This window comes from Pinus tabuliformis, chromosome 4_2 (genome assembly GCF_031772625.1).
Source record: "Pinus tabuliformis cultivar Carrire ecotype Pingquan chromosome 4_2, CPIR1, whole genome shotgun sequence".
In the NCBI taxonomy this organism is placed as follows: Eukaryota; Viridiplantae; Streptophyta; class Pinopsida; order Pinales; family Pinaceae; genus Pinus; species Pinus tabuliformis.
Genome location: NC_142304.1, coordinates 135,264,959 through 135,282,316, shown reverse-complemented (window position 1 = coordinate 135,282,316; position 17,358 = coordinate 135,264,959). Strand labels below are relative to the sequence as shown.

Below are 17,358 nucleotides of genomic sequence, written 5' to 3'. Positions count from 1 at the left end.
ATGTCTTCTTGCAAGATGTGATGGTCAATCTAAACCCATTGTTGATAAGCACAAACCCTCAACTAGCCAAAGCAAACTCTTAAGGCTGCCTGATCATTGTTACCCACCAAAAGTGGGTAACCCATAGGAGAAAAATTTCCCCTCATTTGACAGCCAGCCAACCAACAACCCTATGGTGGCCCATAAATAGCTTTACATCAGAGCTCTCCACTTATGCTCCAGTTAGTGCTCTCTCTCATCTAACATGCTTCCTGAAGGAAGGTAGGTCATCTGTTGAATGGTAAACTAACCATTCTTGTAATCATGTACTTTCCTTTAATATTTTCGGCATACTAATATGAATCATAGGCCAAGTTAGAAGATTGACCGCTCTTGATTGTACCCTTGTACTTGTACTTCACCTGGGAAGTTATCCTTTGCCCCTAGTCTAGTTCGACCTCCCAAGAGGTCCTTCACTTAGGATGGGCATTGTTGCCTCAAAACCTTACAATCCTTGTGAGAGGCCTCACATAACAAGGGCCAAACCCTAATGCAATAATAAGCTGGTTTCCACTATCACCTTAGCATTCCACCTCTTGCTCTTTAGTGGAGTTCCACCACACAAGAGGCTTCCCAATATAGATCACCTAAAGGTATTCATGTTGATAGAATCAAGATGATGTTTAAGTGACTTAATCAGGGTACTTCTCACTTGGAACCAGGCGTAATTCTTTTATATAAAGGAACAACATACCTATGAAGAAGCCTAGAAAATAGGGCTTGAAGCCTAGGGTTTCAAGATATAGTTCAAAAAATGGTACGTCTAAGCATGCAAACACAAAGAAAATGTTTGCTTTCAAAGATATGATCAACAAAGGAGTGACAAATCTTCAAATAGCCCCAAGTTGAAGCCTTCTTGTTGAACTAGGACTTTAAATGGACCTAAATTGCCTAGAGTTGATGACATCGACCCTAATTCGGCAATTTCCACCAAGAGAAAGGCTAGATTTTGACTTAGCAAGGTCAAAGAGTAGTATTCAAAACTAGTTGATTCAAACCGTAAACTAATCAAACCGGCTGGTTCACTGGGTTGATCTATCGAACCGGTAGAAAAATTGGTTTTAATCCCCACATGCTAGGGTTTCAGGGTCTAAACGACCATAAACCAGTGGGTTTATGGCAAGGTCGAGCATGGACCCCACAAAAGGCACTTTTGTGCTTTTTGAAGCAGTTTTGAGGGAAACTAGAGGTTGTTTCCCTCAAAAAATAACCCCTCCAAGCCTTTAAAAGGATGTATCCCCTCACATTTGCCTCACACATCTCATTTGGAGTTTTTGTGAGCTTCATTGTGAGCTTGGAGAGTTTTGAGTTTTTGCTGGAGTAGTGGAACAACAGAGAGTTTAGGCTGAGTAGTAGCCACCATGCCTCCAAAACCCTAGGATACTGCATGGGTTCATTGTGATATGATTGATGCAAAAATGATCTGCAATATTGCCAAAAATTAATTGAAGGAGAGGGTATTACAGGATCAAACAACACTTGGTTGGGATAGGAGGCCATGTAAAGCCATGTAGAGCACCAAATGAAGTAATAGGGCATATTAGGGCAAAATAGCTTCATAAGTTTGAGACTCAAGTCACTCATCCAGCTAAGAATTTTGTGACTCAAGCAATTGAAAAGTCTGAGAGTCAAGACTCAACCAAATGAGTTTGATCATGATGAGAAGCTATCATGTTGATCATTAATATGTAGACTTGTAGTAGACCAGTGGCCCCATAAATTGTAGCATTGTTTTTGGACTCTAAAGGCCATTTAGAGCCTCATTGATTATGTATTTTGTTGTTGATATGTATTGCAGTTGGTGCCAATTTGATATATTCACCTTTACATCATATATAGATGAACAAACTTTGCATATTTTGTCTCTATTGGTTGTTAGTTTATGTAGCATCGGATGTGTTCTAGCCATGAAATTTTGTGGAGAGGCTAGAATACATAAGATCTCCAAAACCGAAAAATCGTTTCTGGAAATTCCACTTGGAGATGCCTTAATTAGATTAATAACCAGTTTTTAAATATTTCCTAAGTCTAAACTTAGGGAATATGGTTAATTAATCAGAATTAATTAAGTCAAGGTGAGAATCATCTAGAAACTCACATGCATAAACTCGAAGATGATCCTAGCCATTGCTTAAGATTTAATCTTGACCGTTGGTGCTCCAACAATGGATTATAAGAGGAAGTCGATGGGTAAATGGAGAAGGCACACCAGTAGTTCGATTTCCTCGATAGATTGATTTCCAGAGAAGCAACAACAGTTGTCCGAACGCCAGAGATTGAAGCAAAGACTGTGAGGGGCAGGGACAATGAATCTAAAGGAGATTTTCCATATCCGGAGAGTCAACGACAGGAGGGCCGAGTTTCCTCAGTGAGGTTGCGCAAAGGCAGCGCAGAAGCTTCAGAGGTAGAGTTTGATTTGGCCAGACAGAGGGTCGTTTCAATTGTTGGAGGCCGGAAAGATTTCCGAAAGGTGCTAGTGAGCCATTCTCAAAGGTTGGATTGGGCAGACGCCTTGATCAACTACAGTTCAAGGCAAAGCATTCTAGTGCATGCGCAGGATTGACGCAGAGGCTAACGCAGGGGTTTCGTGTAGCCCATTCAAAGCCAGTTTTCGAGCTGGATCAGTGTCAAGTGAAACAAAATTTGTCTCACTAATTTTTGGGTCCAGTTTCTCCTGTAGTGGATTGCCAGTTTGTGCATCCAGTTTGTACTTAGGATTTCTCACTATTTTTTAATAATAAAACCCTCAGTTGTTGCATCGACTTTCCCAAGTTGGGTTTTTCCGGGGACCATTGTCCAAAAATAACAGTATCAATCTTATTGTGTGTGTGCTAGATTTTCTCAGTTTCCAACGCTATTTATTTCCGTAGTTTTATTTGTGAAGGTTGCAATGTGATTAATATGATATTTGTCGTAGCAAATAAATTGTTTAATTAATTAACAATTAGAAGAATTATTTCCAGTTGTTGCAATAGGATGGCAATCAAAACTCAAGAGATAGATGCATCATATTGAACACAGTTGATTCAGTATTTTGGATGCTTATCAGTTGTATTAGTTGTAGTTGCAGCAGCAACAGATGAGAGGGAGTTGCAATGCAAATGCAGAGTTGGCAACAGTATGGCAGTGTCAGCAACAGAACAGATGCAGCATCAGAGTTGCACAGTAGTTGGTCGAAAGCAGCAGCCAGACATCAAAAGCGTGACAGAGGTGATACAAAGACAGGGTGTTGTGGTGTAATATCCCTTATTAGAGATATCCCTCAAACACAAGCAAACTCCAACCAGAGAAATAACAATAGCGCAACATACAATAATGTATACATGGAATATAAGCAGATACTCGAGAAATGCAGAAAGAAATGCTAAGCCATTTTATTATACTGAGTAATGGAAAGAGTACAAGAGGTGATTAGAAAGATAGCACCTCAACTTGCACAATGCAAGTGAAGAAATACACTCAGAATTGTAAGGAAATGGCCTCTCTCTGAACTGCGTCCAAACTGTTGGAGAACCATTGTGCTGCTGCTATTGCTGGAATCAAATGAGGATTTGGGATTGTTCCCCTCCTCAGAAAATGCTGAAACTCTGGAATCAGCCTCTGCTCAATAAGCCCAGAAAGCTTTTCTAAAATAGCCGACCCCCGAAAATCACCCCCTTGGGGATCTACGCAATCCCTCAACGCTCTGCGCTACCCCTAAAGAGAATCCTCCAAAACTCTACCCGAAACTCTGCCAAAATCCTCCAATATGCAAGGGATGATCCCTTGCTCAATCTCCCAGCTCAAATCCTCCACATAAACCCAATCCGGAGCTCCTACCAAAAGAGACTGCGTAGTCATCAAAATGCTCAGTTCCTCCTCAACTCCATAGATTGCTCCTCCTGCAAAATACTAATGAAAATACCTTGCCAGAGCAGGCACTCGAAGTACCCGGGGTTAAGGGTGAGATCTCCAAACGGAGACAATTGATGCACTAAACAGTGTTGCAGAGAGGCTAAACAGCCAGCGTGCTCTAAGTCGAAGTGACTAGCTCAAATGCAACATAATCGAATGATCAAAATGAGGAGGCTCCTCTCTCCTTTATAGCGTTGGCCTCTCTCAGAACCCTAAGGCCACCTCCTCCAACGTAGCCTCTCTCTTGACACGTGTTCCTTCTCATCTGCACAGTCCCTCCAAGTGTCTACGTGGGCCCCTTTTCTATGTGGTCCTTGGGCCCCCTTGGCTCCCCTTTTAAGTTACAATGTTGTGCTACTAAGGAGTGACTTTATTCATAAAGTGAATTATGTCCCCCTTTCCTCAATTTTTATTTATTAATAACTATCGAAAGGCAAAATTGAGCAAAATCGAATATTCCAATTAGCCATGGCTAATTAGGAATATTACAATCTCCCCTGGCAAAATGTTGCTTGTCCTCAAGCAACTGAAGTGATGGATGCTGCAAAATTTTCTCACTCTCCCAAGTGGCATCCTCATCCGGTAAATTCTTCCACCTCACCAAGAATTCCCGAACCGTCCTGCTTCGTAGCTGCCTCTCCCTGGTATCAATAATAGCCTCTAGCTGCAACACCAAATGCCCCTCATCATCCGTGGGTGGTAGCTCATCTGTCACTTTCACCTGTTGCCCCAATGCCTTCTTCAGGCATGATACATGAAAAATGCTATGAATCTTATTGCTCAAATTCATATGCAACCTGTCCAATCCTGCGTATCACCCTGTATGGCCCATAAAAGTTGGGGCAGCTCCAATTCATACGCAACCTGTCCAATCCTGCGTATCACCCTGTATTTCCATAAAAGTGGGCCTGAGCTTATCAGCTCCCTTCTGCTTTAATGATGACTGTCGGTATGGCTGTAATCGTAGGTAGACCAAGTCCCCTACCTCAAACTGTCTCTCCACCCGACCCCTGTCAGCATACAGCTTTTGCTAGTTCTGCGTTGTAGCCATATTATCCTTGAGAGCTCGGAGGATATCCTGACTCTCTTGGATCCAAATCTTGGCTCTTGGAGCCTTGCTAGCACCAAACATCACGTCAGCAAAAGATAAAGGATGATATCCATACAAAACATAGAATGGTGACATATCAATGGACATGTGATGTGTAGTGTTGTAGCAGTACTTCCCCAGATGCAGCCACTTCAGCCATGCTCGTTGCTGCCCACTCACATAGTTACGCAGTAGCCCTCCAGCCACTTGTTAACTATTTCCGTCTGCCCGTCCGTCTGTGGGTGATAATTGGTACTCGGTGTCAACTCCGTCCCCACCAACCGGAAAAGCTCCTGCCAAAACCCGCCCATGAAACGGCTGTCCCTGTCACTGATGATGGTCTTAGGAAGACCATGTAGCCTGAAGACCTCTCGGAAGAACAGCTCAACCACCTGTGCTGCTGTGTAGTGTGCGGATATGGCGAAAAAATGTGCGTACATTGTCAGTCGATCAACGACAACAAAAATACAATCCTTGCCCTGCACCATGGGCAACCCTATGATGAAGTCCATCGAAATACTCTCCCATTTCCCCTCCAAAATGGGAAGAGGCTGCAATAATCCTGCAGGATGGCTCATCTCCCCGTTGTTCCTCTGGCAAACATTGCACTCCCGGATATGCTGGAGCACGTCCCCCTTGAGGCCCTTCCATGAGAACCTCTCCCTAATGGCCCTGTAGGTTTTGGTAAACCCCTGATGGCCGACCAATGGTGAATCATGTGATGCCTGAAGTATCTTCTTCTTGAGCTGAGATCCCTCAGTCAAGAAGATCCGGTCCCTATAGTAGATGATCTCGTCGATCACCCTGTATCTATCATCCGCCACATGCCCATCCAGAATCTCACATGCAAACCTGTCCTTGGAGTACTCTACTGAGATTCGAGCCCTCCAGTCTATGTCCAAGCTCTTAAGAGACAACGTGGCTGGTCTACGTGAAAGGGCATATGCTACCACGTTGTTCTTGCCCTTGACATACTCAATGTCAAAGTCATACGCTTGGATCTTACTAATCCACTTCTGCTTCCTCTCTTGTAGCTATTTCTGCTCCAAAAAGAACCTGAGGTTGTTGTGATCAATCCTCACCCTGAACCTGTTACCCACTAAATACTGTCGGAATTTGACCAATGCATGCATAATGGCCAGCATCTCCTTGTCGTATATAGAATACAACCTCTCATGCGGAAGGAGCTTCCGACTCTCAAAGGCTATAGGGTGACCTCCCTGCATCAACATTGCGTCGATCCCCTCTCCCGACGCATCACACTCCAAAACAAATGGCTGCGAAAAATCTAGCAATACAAGCACTGGGCAGCTGCTCATAACCTCCTTGAGCCTGTCAAAGGGTCGCTGCATTGTATCCGACCAACTGAATGCCCCCTTCCTCATCAAATCTGTCAGGGGTGCAGCAAGCTGTGAGAAACTCTTGACGAACTTCCGATAGTAAGTACAAATACCAAAGAACCCTCGAAGTTCCGTCACGTTCCTGTTTCCGGCCAATCTCTGATGGCCCTGATCTTCTCCTCGTGGACTCTCACTCCGTCCACCCCTATGATGTGTCCCAAGTACAACATCTCCGTCAACCCAAATTCACACTTGGAGAGCTTGGCATAGAACTGCTGCTCCTCCAAGATGTGCAACACTGTCTCAATGTGCTGGAGATGCTCCTCCCAAGTCCTGTTGTAAATGAGAATGTCATCAAAGAACACCAACACAAACTTCCTTAAGTGAATGCAGAAGATGTGATTCATGCAAGACTGAAATGTAGCTGGGGCGTTGGTTAGCCCGAATAGTATCACCAAAAACTCAAAGTGCCCATAGTGACACCTGAAGGCGGTCTTGGGAATGTCCTGCTCCCTCACGCGAATCTAATGGTACCCAGATCTCAAATCAATCTTTGAGAAGAACCGTGCTCCTCTCAACTCATCTATTAACTCATCGATCTTGGGTATGGGGTACCTGTTCTTCCGGGTCTTCTTGTTCAAGGCCCTATAGTCAATGCACATCCTCAATGTGTTGTCCTTCTTCTTGACCAACACCATGGAAGAAGCAAAAGGACTCATGCTCGGCCAAATGTGCCCAAGAGCCAGCAACTCCTGAATGGCCCGCTCAATCTCATCCCGATAGGCCTTGGGATGCCTATAGGGGGTAGTAATCACTGCCTGTATGCCCTACTCAAGCTCAATGGTGTGCTCAAACCCCCGGTCTAGTGGTTGTCCCAGCGAAATCTCCCTAAACACCGTGGCATACTGGTCAAAGATGAACTGTATCTCTGGGTGCACCGTCTACCCAATAGTCCCTGCCTCTGATGCACGCAGCTCCACTACCCACTCTACGTCTCCCTTCCAGAAGACTGCCTCCATCCGATGAGCCGAAACAGTCTGAGGCGGATATGTGTGTTGTCCCCGTATCTTATCATGCCTCCCTGACTTCTCATCACCCCACTCCATCTCTAGGGCCTTCCAATCTGTCGTGACCTTCCCTAGAGTGATAAGCCACTAAACACCCAGTATCATGTTGGTGTCCGGAATATCGACCACAAAAAAGTGGTCAGCCAGTGTGTACGTGCCCATTGTCACTAATAACTCTGGAACATAACGAGCAAACACCATGGTCTGATCTCCTGTGACCAAAACTGAAAAGCCATCGAAGCTCTCTGTCTGTATACCTCTCCGCTCAACCATCTGTGCATCGATGAAGTTATGGGTTGCCCCACTGTCAACCAAAACTGATACTCGCTGGCCACGTACTGTCCCCCATACGTGCAGCATCAGATACTTAGGAACTCCTTGCAATGCTGCAAGGGCCCCTCTAGTAGGTGCAAAGGCTGCACCACCTGCTGCTGCTGGTGGAGGTGGCAAAGGATCCTGCACAGCATGACTATCTCCTACCTCCACATCATCCTCCTCATCCTCTTCCCCGCTGCTCTCGGAGAAGACCTCAATAAAATGTGCTTTGCCAGCAACACATCTATGTCCCGGTGCCCACGACTCCTGACAGGTAAAGCACAATCGCTTCTTCTTCAACTCCCTCCTGGCATCATCATCAATCTGTGCTCGTCCTGGATTCCCCTTTGGAGGCGGAATCCTCACATCCTTCCCCATAGGCTAGAAAGCCTGTCTCTTGGCGTAAGGTGTCTGGGTCCTAGGTAAGGCATCTTGTAAGTCCCAAGTCCTGCTAATAGCGTCCTGGAGTGTGGCTAGTCTAGTGGATCTGACTAGACCCCGAAGTGGCTCTGCTAACCCCTCCACAAACATGTAGATCCTCCGTGCCGCGGATAGATCTGGCACCATCACTAAAATCCTCAAAAGTCTGCAATGTAAGTCTCTGAGTTCCCTGTCTGTTTGAGCCTCGTCAGCTCAACAAAGTGTTGTTCTGGATCCCTCCGGTCAAACCTCTCCATCAGTCTCCTGGTGAACTCGGCATATGACGTCACTATGGAGTGTCCGAGTGTAACCAACCCATGGAACCACCAGTCCTGGGCCTCACCATCCAAATGTAATGTCGCCACCTTGATGGCCTCTGTCTCCGACATCTGGTTAAGCTGGAAATAAATGTCCAGCTTCTCCACCCAAGACTTTGCCGAACTGTTTGATGAGCCATCAAACGTAGGCAAGTGAAATCTACTAGCTGTGCAGTGGATGTCTCCATCATGATAATGCCGGTATCCTCTATGATGGTCGCGGGGTCTACTATCCCGTTGGAGCTGAACAAAGTCTCTGAAGGAGAGAGCATCCCTGAACTCCTGCCCATAGGCCCGGTACTCTGCAAAATAATTGCCCATATGACCAGCTCTGCCTCCTGCTGTGCTCCGGCCCCCGTGTTTTCTCCTAGGAAAGTGGGCATGGTAGAGCATATAGGGGCATGTGAGGCCACCTGTTGAGTGGCACCCTGCTCAGGCAAATGGTGAGATGCACCGATCCCTCTCCAACATAGAAAACCCATGGGCTCTCACGCTATCTAGCCTCCACTGCCATGAGTCTCTACCCCATCACCTCGATCTGCCTCGACAAATCCTGCATTGATTTGAGGAGCATGTCCGCAAATTTCTTCCGGTCATCTTCTACCATCGGATCCTCCTGCTCTGCGTCCACCACAGGGTCCTCCTGTCCTGTGTTCACCACAGGCTCCCCCAGTTCTGTGTCCACCACCCGAACACAGTCTCCCACTCCGTAGGTGTTCTCTAACCTACGCTCAATATCTCTGTATTTCCTACCTCTGTAACAGATGTAGGGCTTCTCCCTCGGTGTCATAGACTACTAGCTTCACAGGCTGAGCCACATCTATGCTCTGATACCACTGTAATATCCCTTATCAGAGATATCCCTCAAACACAAGCAAACTCCAACCAGAGAAATAACAATAGTGCAACATACAATAATGTATACATGGAATATAAGCAAATACTTGAGAAATGCAGAGAGAAATGCTAAGCCATTTTATTATACTGAGCAATGGATAGAGTACAAGAGGTGATCAAAAAGATAGCACCTCGACTTGCACAAGGCAGGTGAAGAAATACACTCAGAATGGTAAGGAAATGGCCTCTCTCTAAGCTGCGTCCAAACTACCGGAGAACTGTTATGCTGCTGCTACTGCTGGAATCAAATGAGGATTTGGGGTTGTTCCCCTCCTCAGAAAATGTTGAAATTCTGGAATCAGCCTTTTGCTCAATAAACCCAGAAATGCCCAGAAAGCTTTTCTAAAATAGTTGACCCCCGAAAATCACCCCCTTGGGGATCTACGCAATCCCTCAAGGCTCTGCGTTGCCCCTAAAGAGAATCCTTCAAAACTCTACCCAAAACTCTGCCAAAATCCTCCAATATGCAAAGGCTGATCCCTTGCTCAATCTCCCAGCTCAAATCCTCCACATAAACCCAATCCGGAGCTCCTACCAAAAGAGACTGCGTCCTCCCCTCTCAAGACTGCGCAATCATCAAAATGCTCAGTTCCTCCTCAACTCCAGAGATTGCTCCTCCTGCAAAACACTGATGAAACTACCTTGCCTGAGCAGGCACTCTAAGTCCCCCGGGGCTAAGGGTGAGGTCTCCGAACAGAGACACTCGACGCACTAAACAGTGCTGCAAACAGGCTAAACAGCCAACGTGCTCTAAGTCGAAGTGACTAGCTCAAATGCAACATAATCGAATGATTAAAATGAGGAGGCTCCTCTCTCCTTTATAGCGTTGGCCTCTCTCAAGACCCTAAGGCCACCTCCTCCAACGTAGCCTCTCTCTTGCCACGTGTTCCTTCTCATCTGCGCAGTCCCTCCAAGTGTCTACGTGATTCTTGGGCCCCCTTGGCTCCCCTTTTAAGTTACAATGTTGTGCTACTAGGGAGTGACTTTATTCATAAAGTGAGTTATGTCCCCCTTTCCTCACTTTTTATTTATTAATAACTATAGAAGGCAAAATTGAGCAAAATCGAATATTCCAATTAGCCATGGCTAATTAGGAATATTACATGTGGCAAGATGTACAACACTAGAGAGAGAGAACATGGTCCTCGCTAAGAGGGAGTGTTAGTTTCTGTAACATCGAATGTGTTCTAACCATGAAATTTGGTGGAGAGGCTAAAATACATGAGATCTTCAAAACCTAAAAATCATTTCTAAAAATTCCACCTAGAGATGGCTTAATTAGATTATTAAACAATTTTTAAATAGTTCCTAGGTCTAAACTTAGGGAATATGGTTAATAAATCATAATTAATTAAGTCAAGGTGAGAATCATCTAGAAACCCACACAAATCGACTCCAAGATTATCTTAGCCATTGATTAAGATTTATTATTGGTCGTTGGTGCTCCAACAATGGATTATAAGAGAAAGTCGATGAGCACTTGGAGAAGACACACCAGCAATTCGATTTCCCTAGCAGATTGATTTCCAAAGAAGCAGCAACAATTGTCGGAAAGCTAGAGATCAAAGCAAAGACAGTGAGGGTCGGGGACAGTCAGTCCAAAGGAGATTTTCCAGATCCAGAGAGTTAGCTACAGGAGGGTCGAGTTTCCTCAATGAGGTTGCGTAGAGGCAGTACAGAAACTCAGAGGCAGAGTTCGATTTGGCCAAACAAAGGGTCATTTCAATTGCTGGAGGCAAGGAAGATTTCCAAAAGGTGTCAGTGAGTCATTCTCAGAGGCTAGATTAGGCAGACGACTTGATCAACTACAGTTCCAGGCATAGCATTCTAGTGCATATGTAGGGTTGACACATAGGTTGATGCAGGGGTTTCGTGGAGCCCATTCAGAGCTAGTTTCACAGCTGGATCAATGTCGGGTGAGACGATTTTGTCTCACTAATTTTTGTGTCAAGTTTCTCCTATAGTGGATTAACAGTTTGTGCATTCGAATTGTACTCAGAATTTCTCACTGTTGCTTAAAAATAAAACCCTCAGTTGTTGCACAGGTTTTCCCAAGTTGGATTCTTTCGAGGACCATTGTCCAAAAAGAACGGTGTCAATCTTATTGTGTGTGTGCTAGTATTTTCTCAGTTTCTAGCGCTATTTATTTCCGCAATTTTATTTGTGAAGGTTGCAGTGTGATTAATTTGATATTTGTCGGAGCAAATAAATTGTTAAATTAATTAACAATTAAAAGAATTAATTCAAGTCGTTGCAATAGGATTTCAATTTTGAAATTTTAAAAATGGTTTGGAATCATGGTTTTAAATCTTTAAAATAGTATTTTTCCATTAAAAATTAATTATTTCATGTATTTTTTTAAAGACTGGTTCATTGAGATCTAACCAATCCCGGTTTGATTGGTGGACCAGTCCAATCACCAATTCCAGTTTTGAATACTATGGACCGTCAAAAAACGTGGAAACCAAACAAATTAGATTTAACTTTGTCTTAGAGCAAGCCCTAATTGAATTCAGCGCTTGCCCTAGCCCTAGCAGCTTGCCTTGAAGGGTTGAAAAGAGGAAAAAGAGAGGTAAAGGATCAAATTTCAAAGGTTTTGATCTTCAAGAACAGTACCAGTGCCTTTCCCCTAATTGGGTTATGGAGTCTTAGGAACTTTAACCATGGAAATATCAAATCTTTGAAGAGAGTAAAGGGGAAAACACCCTATTTTTCACTTCCTAACCCTAGCTATCATTTTATGAGGGGAGGAATTCACTAAAGAAGGCTCTCTAGGAGATCTTCTAGGGAGTTCAATTATAAACGATTAAGCATGCAATGATTACCAATAATTTCATGTAACCATATGCATTTAGCCAAGAAAAATAGAAACCCTACCAATATTCTATCACATGCAAAAGCATAAAAAATATTCAGCAAAAATACTCACAATATATCAAAGAACATGCCTTCTCTCAATCTCAAAATGACGTCTTCACAACAAAAACTAGTCTCCAATAAGCCAAAATTTACATAAGATCACATCTCCGCAAGTAGTGAAGTACAACAAAGCAAGCTCTTCTAGAGAGGCTGAAATATGCAAATGTGGTGATGAACAAATGAGAGGTCATCCTCTACTTATATGGGATCTACCACCTCTAATTATTGACCTAAAAAACCCTACACAAGTTTGATTTTTGAGTTTCACTAAGCCAAAGGTGGCAAGTCAAGTTGCAGTAGCCATTACAAGCTAGTCATCTGGGTAAATAAAGTAGTCATTAGGAGTCAAAAGTGGAACGTTTGAGCATCTTGGACCAAGGGAGTAGCATGTGGGCACCTTTCTAGCTATTCAACGTCCAAGGGACTTCATTTTCAACCAAAGCGACTTCATCTTCAACCAAAGCCACTGAGTTAAGGACCAAGCCAAACTACTAATAGTATTTTGAGAGGAAAGTTGGACCTTCTAGCTAGACGTTGGGACATATTTAGACCATCTTTCCACTTTCAAACCATAAGCAAAGGGGGCATGGACTTCCAAAGGAAAATTAGAGTAAATTCAACCCCTTTGTGGGCAAATTCATAAATGCAATTATAATATTTTATCAAATTTTTAGTCTCCTACATGTGGATCTGAAAAGTAGGAAGAGTTTTAAGTTAAAGGTGGCGAAGACATGTCTTTAGAGACATTAGGCCTTACAACTATCCACATGCACAGAAGAGTGAAATTGAGTGTATGTTTCAAGAAATGTTAGAGACTAGCATTATTCAACGTAACCAAAGCGCTTTCTCTTCACCAACGGTGATGGTTATCAAAAAGGATGGTTCTGGTGTATTTGTCCATATTACAGACAATTCAACAAAATGGCAATCAAAGATAAGTTTCGTATTTCTATCATTGATGAATTATTAGATGAATTGCAAAGAGAAATTTTCTTAACTACGTTGGATATTCGTTTTGGATATCATCAAATTAGAATGAGGCAAGAAGACATTCCCAAAACAACATTTAGAACACATGAAAATCATTATGAGTTTTAGTTATGCCATTTGGAGATACAAATGCACCTTTCACATTTTAAAGCTTGATGAACTATATTTTCAAACCCTACCTTAGAAAATTTGTGTTAGTATTTTTTATGACATACTAGTCTATAGCAAATCTTGGGAAGAACATGTACAACATGTTGACAGGGTCTTTGCACTATCGGAAGAGCAACAACTATATCCAAATCCTTCCAAGTGTGCCTTAAGGGTGCAAGAAGTGAAAAATTTAGGTCATATTGTATCAAATAAAGGTGTCAAGTTGGATCCTAACAAAATCAAAGCTATGAGGGAATGGTCAATCCCCAATTGAAGAAACTCGTAGGATTCTTAGGATTGACAGGATATTACTGTAAGTTTGTCAAGAATTATGGTTAATTAGTAACATCTCTAACACAATTAGCAACATCTCTCGTCTTGGCAACAACTTACTTCACAAAAACCTTCATTGTGGAGTGTGATGCCTTATGCCATGGCATCTGTGCAGTTTTGATGCAAGAAGGAAGGCTCCTTAACTTTGAAAATATCGAAAATAAAAGAACTTACTTATACCCATCTATGAAAAGGAAATTTAGCCATACTAGACGCAGTTAAGAAATGGTGACTATACCTAACAAGAAGACAATTCAAAGTAAAAATAGATCATGATAGTTTGAAGTACTTCTTGGAGCAAAGACAATCTTCAGAAGAGCAGCAAAATAGGTCAAAAAGATGTTGGGTTATGACTTTGAAATTACCTACAAAAAGGGAAAACAAAATATTGTGGCAGATGCACTCTCAAAGAAAGAGAAAGATACAATGGGTTTATTATGTGTCATTTTCATTCCACAATTTGACTGGATGGAAGAAGCAAGGATAGAATGGAAACAAGATGAGAAGGTATGCAAGATCATTCAACAACTACAGGAGAACCTTGATGCAATAGAAAAAATTGTGCGGAAAAATGATTTGTTGTGGATCAAGATCGCTTATACTTATGTAAGAATTCTCAACTCAAACAAAAAGTTTTTTTGGAAGTACACGCTTCGCCTACAAGAGGACATTTAGGGTCCTTGAAGGCATACCATAGGATCAAGAAAAAAAAACAAGGTCTTAAAGCACATGCGCTAAAGTTTGTGGCGCAATGTGTGGTATGCCAAAAAAATAAGGGAGAGATAATCAAGACCCCAAGGCTCCTTCAGCCATTGGCCATACCAAGCTACAGTTGGGGAGAAGTTTTAATGGATTTGATTAAAAGTTTACCCAAATCTAAAAGAAAGAATGTCATTATGGTAGTGGTAGATCGAACGACCAAGTATGCCCATTTTTGCTCTCTTTCTCATCCTTTTAAAGCAAGTATAGTAGCAAAAGCACTCGTGGAAATAATCCAAAAGATACATGGAATACCAAACATTATTGTAAGTGATAGAGATAAAATTTTCATAAGAATTGTTTGGATTGAATTATTTTCTTAATGGGGCACTCAATTTACTCATAGTTCATCTTACCATCCTCATCTGAAGGGCAAACTGAGACTGTGAATAAATGTTTAGAAGGATATCTACATTGCTTTGCATCCGATAAATAGACATAATGGGTTAGATGGTTGCCCTTGGTAGAATAGTTGTACAACACATCCTTCCATACTCGACAAAAATGCCTCCATTCATGGTAGTTTATGAATATCATCCTCCATCAATCACATCACCCTCGAAAGGGCCTATAAAGGCTCAAGCAATAGAGGACCACATATGGAACCAACAAGAGGCTCTCAAAATATTGAAGGACAACTTGCCTATGACACAAAATAGGATGAAACAACAAGTAGATCAGGGACGCGGTGAAAGGGAATTTGAAGTGGGGTATTAGGTATTTGTGAGACTACAACCATATAAATAAATATCCTTCAAGAAACAAAAGGACAATAAATTAGCAACAAGATATCATGGCCCCTATAAGGTGTTGCAGAGGATTGGAAGTAAGGCTTACAAAATGGAGTTGCCTCCATCTTCACGTGTACATCTAGTCTTCCATGTTTCTTGCTTAAAGAAGGTAATCAGTGACAAAATCTCAGTGCAAACTATTGTACGAGAGATTAATGAATAAGGGAAAATAATACTAGAACCAAAAACAATCTTGGAAACAAGAACTAAGCAACTGAGAAACTGAGCGATCACTGAGTACCTCATCAAATGGAAGAATCTACCAGTGGAAGAAACAACATGGGAAGATGAGTTTCCATGTAGAAACACCCGCAGGTAATCAAGTGTTGAGGACAGCACTTCATTGAAGGGGAAGGGCATGTTAAGTCCTATATAAGTCCCAAGTTAACCCTTAAACACCTTATTAAGCCCTAGAGATTGAGTGATTACATTTCTATTTTTATAGTTACATAGGCTAGAACCTCTTGTGTTCCCATTTTATTATAATTGTACCCTTTGTCTCCTATATACATACTAAGGACACCTAACCTTCGGACCATCAAATCTTATGTTGTACATTGTATTCATTGTACAAGGAGGTTCCCCCACTAAAGAAGATTGTAATTATTGATTTCTTATCATTTTCAAAGCACAAGGATCATAACTATTATGTCATTAAAACTCATGAACCAGTTAGGCTTAAAGATTACCAAAGCCTATAGAAATGTCTATGTTAAAGATTCTAGAGAGATTTAGTTGTGTGGTAGCGTAAGATAAGTTGCGTTAGCTGCTTATCCATACATCTCACTGTTAATGGATGTACTTGTCATATATGTCCTAGATGAATGCCGAACATTTCTATCACACAAATGGGTTTCCAAGTGACATAACATTTAGACGAACTTATCTTACACTACCATACCTACTACTTAATACACCTATGTGGCCTTTCATCGTAAGCAAATGAAGAAGTACCATATAGAAGACCCACAAGATCCTATGAATGAGCTAGTGAAAGAAGATTTGGGAACCTATACTCTTATAATAAATAAACTTTGTGGCTCCTAGAGAAGGCACTGATGTTATGAGGAAGATGAAATCCAATGAAGACCAATCTACAATGGGGGTCAATGCAAGCATAGTTTTCACATCCCCTCAAGCTATCATTTCTTGCTATGCTTTTAGATTAGAATTTGGGTCAACTAATAATATGACCAAATATGAAGCCAATAATCTTGCTAGATCATAGTAGATCCACCTTCAAATAGGATTGGTTTCAATTACTAGAACATAACAGATTTTGTTATTTGAAGGTGGATTCACTTCAAACCCCTTCCTTGTAGGGTATTAGCCTTTATTTTCAACTAGACTAGAGAGGAGGCTATTGGGTCTTTTTTAGCCTTACCTCCATTCTCTAGTCCTTAAAAAAATAAGTCATTTAGATGAAGTCTTCTTCTTGACCCTGTCAGCCCTAGGATTTTAGCACTAGTTTCTCCCATTCAACCACCAAATGTAAAAAAGAATCCAAAATTATTTTACTTTTTTTGTTTACATGAAATTTAAAGTTAGTTTTTTGAAAACCTTTCGTTGGATTTCAATATTCAAGTCTAGTTGCTCTTAATATTAATAATCTACAATCTAAACTTGGTATTTTCAATAAAGATTGGTTTTAAATTTTTCATGTCAAACCCTACTTGAAAATTGCCCTAAATCTTGCATTGCAACTTTTATCTTCTAGTTTTGGACAATTATATTTGTTTAACAAATTTGGAAATTTGATCAATTAATTACATTAAACAAATTTGCATAAATCATCAAATCTAGTCCATTTTGCGTAACAAAAATACACTCTAGACTGTATTCATAAAAAAAATTATTTTTCCAATCCTTGATCCTTCACTACAGATTAATCTCATTTCTTTTAAGTAAATCTAAAATTTCTCTTGGTATATTTAAAATCAGATATGCAATCCAGTCTACTTACTTTTCATAGATAAGATTAAAATTCTATATGTGCCTCAGGTCAAATTTGGAAGTGCTTTAATGGTTCAATGTCCA

At 41.7% G+C, this 17,358-nt stretch overlaps 1 protein-coding gene across 6 annotated transcripts in view; it reads right to left on the bottom strand.

Moving 5' to 3' along the window:
• LOC149168594 (uncharacterized) overlaps positions 1–17,358 on the bottom strand; it is a 307,528-nt gene that overhangs the window by 211,159 nt on the left and 79,011 nt on the right. The window lies entirely within an intron of this gene.